Below are 7,636 nucleotides of genomic sequence, written 5' to 3'. Positions count from 1 at the left end.
GAGCATATGCAACCAGCACAACAAACCATTATCAGACACATCATTTCTTTGCCGCCTGGAAAACAAGGACAACATTTCAAAAGCAAGGATGAAGAAAACTGCATCAATACAGCACCTGATTAATGACAGACTCCTTGGAGAAGTAAAAGTTGTGTGAAATGTACTCCTGCTTTATTTTTGACAACATTCATCTAAATACAGAATTCAAGACTGGAAAGAATCTGTGATAATTTTGACTGTAAATGAGTAAAGCAAGCCCTTCATGTTGCACAGTTTAGAATCTTTCTAAGTGAATTCCACTGACCCTTTGAACACCTTCTCAAGAGAGCAAGCTTGGTATTTTGGTTTCTATCACTGTAAGGATGTAATATTTTATCTTGTAAATCTCACTATTCCTTCACCCTCCCTAGTTTCTGAAGGCATGCCCACTGCAGTGCGTGGAATGCAAGCAGATGTCCACATAATACAGCACAGTACCATAAGGGCACTCAATAAGAAGTAGAAAACAAATTGTTGTGACAGTCCACTGATACCCCATTGCAAATAAGTCTTTTTTCATCAAAATTAATTATTTTTGGCATGATGTTTTACTAGAAAGATAGCAGGATAAACTGCTTCCAAGTCCAGCAATGCATGACTCTCCACAGCACAAACCACTTTCTGAAATAGTTGAGAGTTAGATATATTTAAAATTTCTAGTCCTTCTTTTAACTAAATCAATCATTTCCAGGGGTTTTTGCTATGATCTACTCATTCATCTTGGGCTTTAATAACACTATCACTACTCAGACATATTTAAAATAACAAGATTCAGTAAAAGGATGAATACTTTTATGCAATTTTTCATTGCTAAGGAAAAACCAAAACCAATCAGAACAAAACCCCTCTCTTTCCGTAACTTGATCTTTACACCTGAGGAAATTTTAAATCTCCAAAACATTCTGTTTTCCCTGTAAAATTTTATAAGCAATTTCTTGATCAGTTATTTCTGTGGCATTATAACAACAATTTGCCATTTTCAATTTTTTGTTTCAGGTGAATAAGAATATTACAGATTTCTGGCTTAATTGAGCTCTTTCATTTCAACCATGTGAAACAAATTCATACTTATCTAAAGATCTTTATTACCATGTATTAGATTTAGACTTCATTTTTTGAATTCCCAATTTCATCACATATAGTCTTTGAAACCTGAATATTTGTTCAATCAGCTTGTTTGTGATGCATGCTCAGAAAATTAATGACTTTTTTTAAAATTATCTCAAGTTGTCACTAAAATCTGAAGATTTCTAAATTAATAACTGGTATTTGCACATGAGATTACAGAAATGTGTCTCAGCATTTGTAGCCTGATCATCCTGCTCTCTCAAAACAGTTTGTTCTATGTCATGCATAGTACAAATTATAGAAGGCTTTATTAAGAAGAATACAAAGACATTTACATTAGGCCAAATTAAACTTGCTAAACAAAGAGCAGTTTCTGCCAGTTCACTAAATAGCCAGCTGTTTTCTTCACGGTTTTACTTTAATGGTTCTCATGAATCATGAACTTGTAATCTGTGATCCATTCCAGGATCCATGAATGCAGTATGGTGTGCTCTTTGAGGATAAGAAACTGTGCATGTACCTCATATTTATAGTATGAAAAAGAATTTTGATCATAAAGAACTCATTTTCAAGTTTACATGAAATCAGAGAAAGAAAAAAAGTCTATGTACAAATAGTATTCAAGGCCAGTGTTTAGTTTCATAGCAATGGCATCATTCCTGTGTAGCATGGTAAATGTATAAGCAAACTCTCTCTTCCTGCATCATCTGTTTTATGGCTAGATTTCTAGAGTAATCAAACATCCCAATGGAATACTAGAAACTAAGTGAACTTTCACATCATCAAAGTAGGGAAAAAGCAGGGAAAGGAAATTAGTCGAATTAGAAGAAAAATCACCACAGAAAATCTGCCCAGGAAGACATTTCCAGTACAGTCTTTATGAGATAATCAGAGGAAACAGCTATCCTGAAGAGATGACAGCAAGTCTTGCTGGGGCCCTGTAAAACTTTACAGCCTTGTTTAAGCAGCTATCAAATGGTCTGGCCTGAAGCAGTTGACAAACCAATATTGTCCTGATTGTGATCATCTGACAGTACTCAGGAAGTACTCTCTAGAAAACACTTTCTGTACATAATGACTGAATATAAAGTTCCTAATGCCATGTTTGCTTTTCTGTTGACAATCCAAAGGTTTGAATTATCAAAAAGACTCAAACTACACACACACATCTTTTTTTTTTTTTTTTTTTTTTAATTTTCAAGATGTAAAATTGTGGTCCAACTCTTATCTTTCACCTTTAGATCACAGAATCATAGAATGGCCTGGGTTGGAAGGGACCTTAAAGACCATCTATTTCCAATCCTCCTGCTGTGGGTATGGACACCCTTCACTAGACCAGGTTGCTCAGGGCCCCATCCAACCTTGCCTTCAACACTTCTGGGTTAGGGCATCCACAATTTCTCTCAGCAACTTGTTGCAGCGCCTCATCACCCTCACAGTACAGAACTTCTTTTCCTAATATCTAATCTAAACCTCTTTCACTTTGATGCTACTCCCCCTTTTCCTGTCAGTACGTCCATGTAAAAAGTCTCTCTCCATCTTTCTTGGTTTCTTGGTTTATTGTGCTAATTATGCAATAGATTAGAGCTTTAGAAGTTTTAAAGTTTTGCTTTCATCACAGTGTATGTTGAAAGCTGATCACCACCATTGTCACTCATGCAGTACAGGACTCTGCCAAACATTATACTCCTGTATTTCTTTCCCTGACAGAAACTTATAGAATTGTGAGCCACATATCAGATTTTTAAAAAACCCCAAAACAAAAAGGTCTTGCTTCCCCAATTTTCTTGGTTTGCACGGCTATGAAAAGGGCTCCTTATGACATCACATACATTAATTTCTCTTACAAATGTTTTCAGTCCCTCTACACTGGCATTCTGAGAATGCAAGTAAAATATTTTCAACATTGGTGGATAAGTTAAAAACATTTCAACATTGTTGAATAAGTCAAAACTTATTTCCTGGTAAACTGGCAACATTTACAAACCAAACAAATAGATTCAGGCTTTACAGTGCTTATTTAGCAGACTGAATAATGCTAGGTTTTTCCATTTGAGGTTATCCTTTAATCATCATGAGTATTTGAATTTAATACCTGTGCTTGAAAAAGTAGCTGAATTCAGGCAAAGGGTTGTTCAGGAGTCCACTGGTATAAAATGGTAAAGGCAAGTATCCTTTTTGTCTTGTGCCTATTAAGCAAGGTTTTCAAACATATTTGTAAATTTCAGCTTTTAGAAACAGATCAGGGCTTAGAAACAATGGGCTCAGCAAGAATCAATATTTTTTTCCCTTCTTTTGTGGGAAATGTTAAGTATTCCTTTAATAGCAGAAATTATTTTAAGGTCTGTTTTAAAACACTTTTTTTCCCTTTCAAAAGGTAGCTGTTACTGTTAACTGAGAAAAGCATTTTAAAAAATTTGACACCCTTTATCCCCGAACGAAGATTACATGCACAGTAAGTTGTAATCCTTGGCTTTGCGATACCGCTTTATGAGGTTAAGAAGATGAATGTTCATTGCTTTTAATCCTTACCATGATTTACGAGGCTCTGGGTATCCTTTCCCCAGGGCATCTACAACTGTGCGGTTGTTCTGCCTGCTGCTTAAATTACAGAGACATCTGCAAAGTAAATTATGGATTGTTGTCCCACAACCAAGCTGCCTCGTGATCTCTCCTGTAGTATTTCTTTGATAACAGCAAAAGGCTTTCTTTCCCCTTGTTTATCACTCTTGTTTTTCAGATTGGGTGATACTATGATGACCTTGATTACTGCCTGCTCTGCACACTTTCAACCAACGTGTTCCACTATAAAAACCCACAGTAAAAAGCAGGGGAGGGAATGGGCTGTGAGGGACAGAACAGACAGCTATGTAAGGTTTGTTTTATCCATTAAGCTCTTCAAAGTTCATAATTCACAGATGTGGAGATTATTTCCCTCCTCCAGAAATATATGTAGCTAAACCAAATATTTGAGCACTTAGAACCATTCTGAAGAGGGGAATAGATAGCTTTTTGTTATTCTAATACCTCTTTTTCACATATTCATTAATATGCTGATTTCCACATCTCTACTTATATGAACGTATCAATATAAACTTATCAAACACTTATACGGTTATCTAAGCCATATGAAAAGCTGAGCCAGATTTTTAATTATGTGCTTAATTTATAATCTTGCTGTTTAAAATTTTAGTTCATAATAAATGTAGTGAGAGTATAAACTCATTACCAATAGCAAATCATATGCCGAGCATGCCAAGGTTCATCTTTGTCCAGACACAGGCATTTTTAGAAGATAGTCTACTCAGTGCTGATGTCATTACATTTCAAATAAAATTTAATAAAATAATTCCACACTACTTGCTCTCTATTATCCTCTCATTTTGTTCTCTTACTGTCTACCTGAGTGTCCTGAAACAAAATGCAATTTAAGTTATAATCCAGGTGTCAAAAAAATAATGTTTTAAAAGCAAAGTGCACGGAAATATATCATCCAAACCATTTTACTAAGCAGAAATGATAGTCACATCCCACGCTCTTTTGGCACAATTCCAGCAAGCCTAGTCAAGATAGCAAGTGCTGATGGCATTGACATCAGAGAAGTACTTTTCATTTATTTGTCAGAGCCACTGAGATATAATCTCAATTTCCTGATTTCTTTTGACTAGTCAGAAGCCCAGAGTTTTGTAAGAGAAGATGCATAACTGAAAATTGCCTTGTGCTCCTTGTCCCAAAGACAGCAAATATAGACTTGAGCAAAAAAGCTAGGATTCAAACACTTTTAACCATGCTTCATAGACCAAATTACTAAAAATAAAGTATAACCCAAAAAATTCACCAACCTTTGCCATCTCTTGGAGACTGTGCTTTAAACTGATTTAGGCTTTTACCTCAAAATACATTATAATTAAACTTTAAAAATTCATACCTTCCTATCTAATTGATTTTTTTTTTTGGTCATCCCCAGCATTAAATTGTTGTCCAGAATATAGTAAAACCAGTTTACAGTACACTCCATACACAATAACTGAAGTAGACAATAGTCTATTAATAAACATGAGGAAGCTATGACACTGTTTTTTACCCCTGTGAAAGGGCTTCTGCCAAGGTGTGCCTTTGAAAGCAGACAATACCATTTGACAAAAATAACACCATGCAATTACAAGAAAAAAACATTATAAAAATAAAGCTCAGAGAGAAAATTAGTTTCTGTCCTTTAAGAGATACAAAACAGACTCTAAAGGTACTTTTATTTTCTTCAATCTACATCTAAATTGAAATAGTCTAAAAAATGTAACGTACAGCACAGCTCTTTGTAAATAGTGAATTGGTCTGTAGCAGTGAAATCTCTAGATTGCATCAAGTATTTTTGTTGAGATATGCAGCAAGGATAATTAGAATCCTGAATTTCTTGAGCTCAGTTAAGTGGGCCTAAAACTAAATTCTGTTTAATAAATAAATAACAATAAAATTACATAAACAACATAATTTATAAACACAAAATAAAATAAACAAGAAAAAAAATTCCACCAACTAAAAAGTGAGAACTGAATCCAGCAGGTTTAACACAGTACATTCATCACAATTATTACAGATTTCTTTAAGATGACAGAGACATCTTTTTAAAAGTCTACCTGTGAATCCGATGCCACATCTTCCAAGACCTTATATTAAATGAAGTTCACCCCTTAGCTGGTCTTATTCACCACAATCCTCAACTGATTGGGTCACTATAGTCTGTAAAAAACATACAAAAGTTAAATTGTCATTGTCAGCAATTGTTTCTCATGAAAATGGAAAAAATAACAGCCAATTTGTGTTATTAGAAAACTCAATCTAGCTTAAAAAAAATATTAACAGATCACCACACAGCACTTTTTCTGTGCCTCTTGAGTGAATATGGCAAACTGAGGAGCAGGACACAGATACCCCTTGAAGCTGATAGACCCTACTGCACAAACATTCAGAAATAAACTGCTCACATTCCTTACAGCTGTCTAAAACTTGGGGGATTTTACTGCCAGTAGGCATTACTACAGAGCATCATATTACAGCTCTGATTTGTATTCATTGCCTTGGTTGGGTTTCCTTTGTGTCAGCTATCATTCATCACAGCATGAAAATAAACATACAAAGAATTTTTTGAAAAGGATGGAGAAGCAATAATATGAGCTAGGGACATCACATATAATGATTTGTTCTTTTCAGAATGGTTTTACAGCCAATTTTGTCACTACCATAATGGTATAAATCAGTATCATATATGGCAGGATGGTAATTTTTCTCATAAGTGCAATTCTGCAACTCACAAAAGTAATGTCTATAACCAGCCCATCCTGATCTGGTTTCTAGTACAGCTCTGATACACATTGTTATTTGAACCTCAATCTGATGTTTAGATGATGGGGGTGGAGGGAACTAAACAAAAAATACTGTAAAATCTTTTCTATTACTCCACTAGGATGAAAACTTGGAGGATTCTTTGGTGCTTTTATTTGTTGTCTAGTTGTTTGCATAAGGGAATTTTTTTGATGCAGATGGACAGAAAACTAAATAAATAGGAGGGAAGAGAAAAAGGGAATTAAAAAAGCATTGGGATTCCAAATCTAAGACTGAAGGGGTATGAAGAAAGAGATGGCATCCATATGCACAACTATAAAACAAGAGAAAATTCTAGGGAAGAAAAACAGCTGAGCTGGTGACTATCCATTTGTCTTCTTTCATACCCCAGACAGTATTCTTATCCAAGATAAGAGGCTACTAAAGAGAAGCGTAACACCCACTCTGAGCCAAACCATTAGATTATATTAAATTAAGGCTTTTAGAAATTTACAAACTTGGGAGTTGCAGGTGAATTACGCCTGCAGAGGAGAACAAGCCATTTATAAAACATTAGTAACCCAAGTCTCCATACTTCAAGGAAACATTAAAAGAAAAGCTGGTAGTATACTACAACATAAACTCCATATTTATAAACATATAACTTGTTTTACAGTACTTCCACTCCCCTCCACTGAACTATTACAGAAACACTTTTAGTACCTTCAGAACTTTTAATATCTTTTTGGGGGTGTGGGGGAAGGGGGAGGGAATCATAGTATTTCCTTTAAGTTCAGTGGAAGGAGTATTTATTCAATAATTAATTTAATTAAATTTTGAAATTATTAGTACCATTCAACCACAATTTTTTTATGCCCAAGACATTCTATTCACTGAGAATTAATTTACTGGAGGAGTGACTGACTTCAATTGCAACAGCTGGTACTATTCAAATACTCAGTCCACATGGATGTGGTGATCTATTTCACCATTTAAATTTACCGCATTTGTGAGGAAGGCAGCACCAGAACCAAACCTACCCTCTAAAAAAGAGAATTCTTTTTTGAGTTTCTTGCAAGCAGGATTTGAATTGCATGATTTATTTCAAGCTTACCCAACAAACCACACTCTCTTTTCTTTTGAAGAATTGTGGTCCTTACACTAAAAATTTAATATACCTGCCAAAAAAGAAACTCACAAACAAAAAGAA

The sequence above is a fragment of the Corvus cornix genome, chromosome 2 (genome assembly GCF_000738735.6).
Source record: "Corvus cornix cornix isolate S_Up_H32 chromosome 2, ASM73873v5, whole genome shotgun sequence".
NCBI classification, from domain to species: domain Eukaryota; kingdom Metazoa; phylum Chordata; class Aves; order Passeriformes; family Corvidae; genus Corvus; species Corvus cornix.
This window is presented reverse-complemented; position numbering follows the sequence as displayed.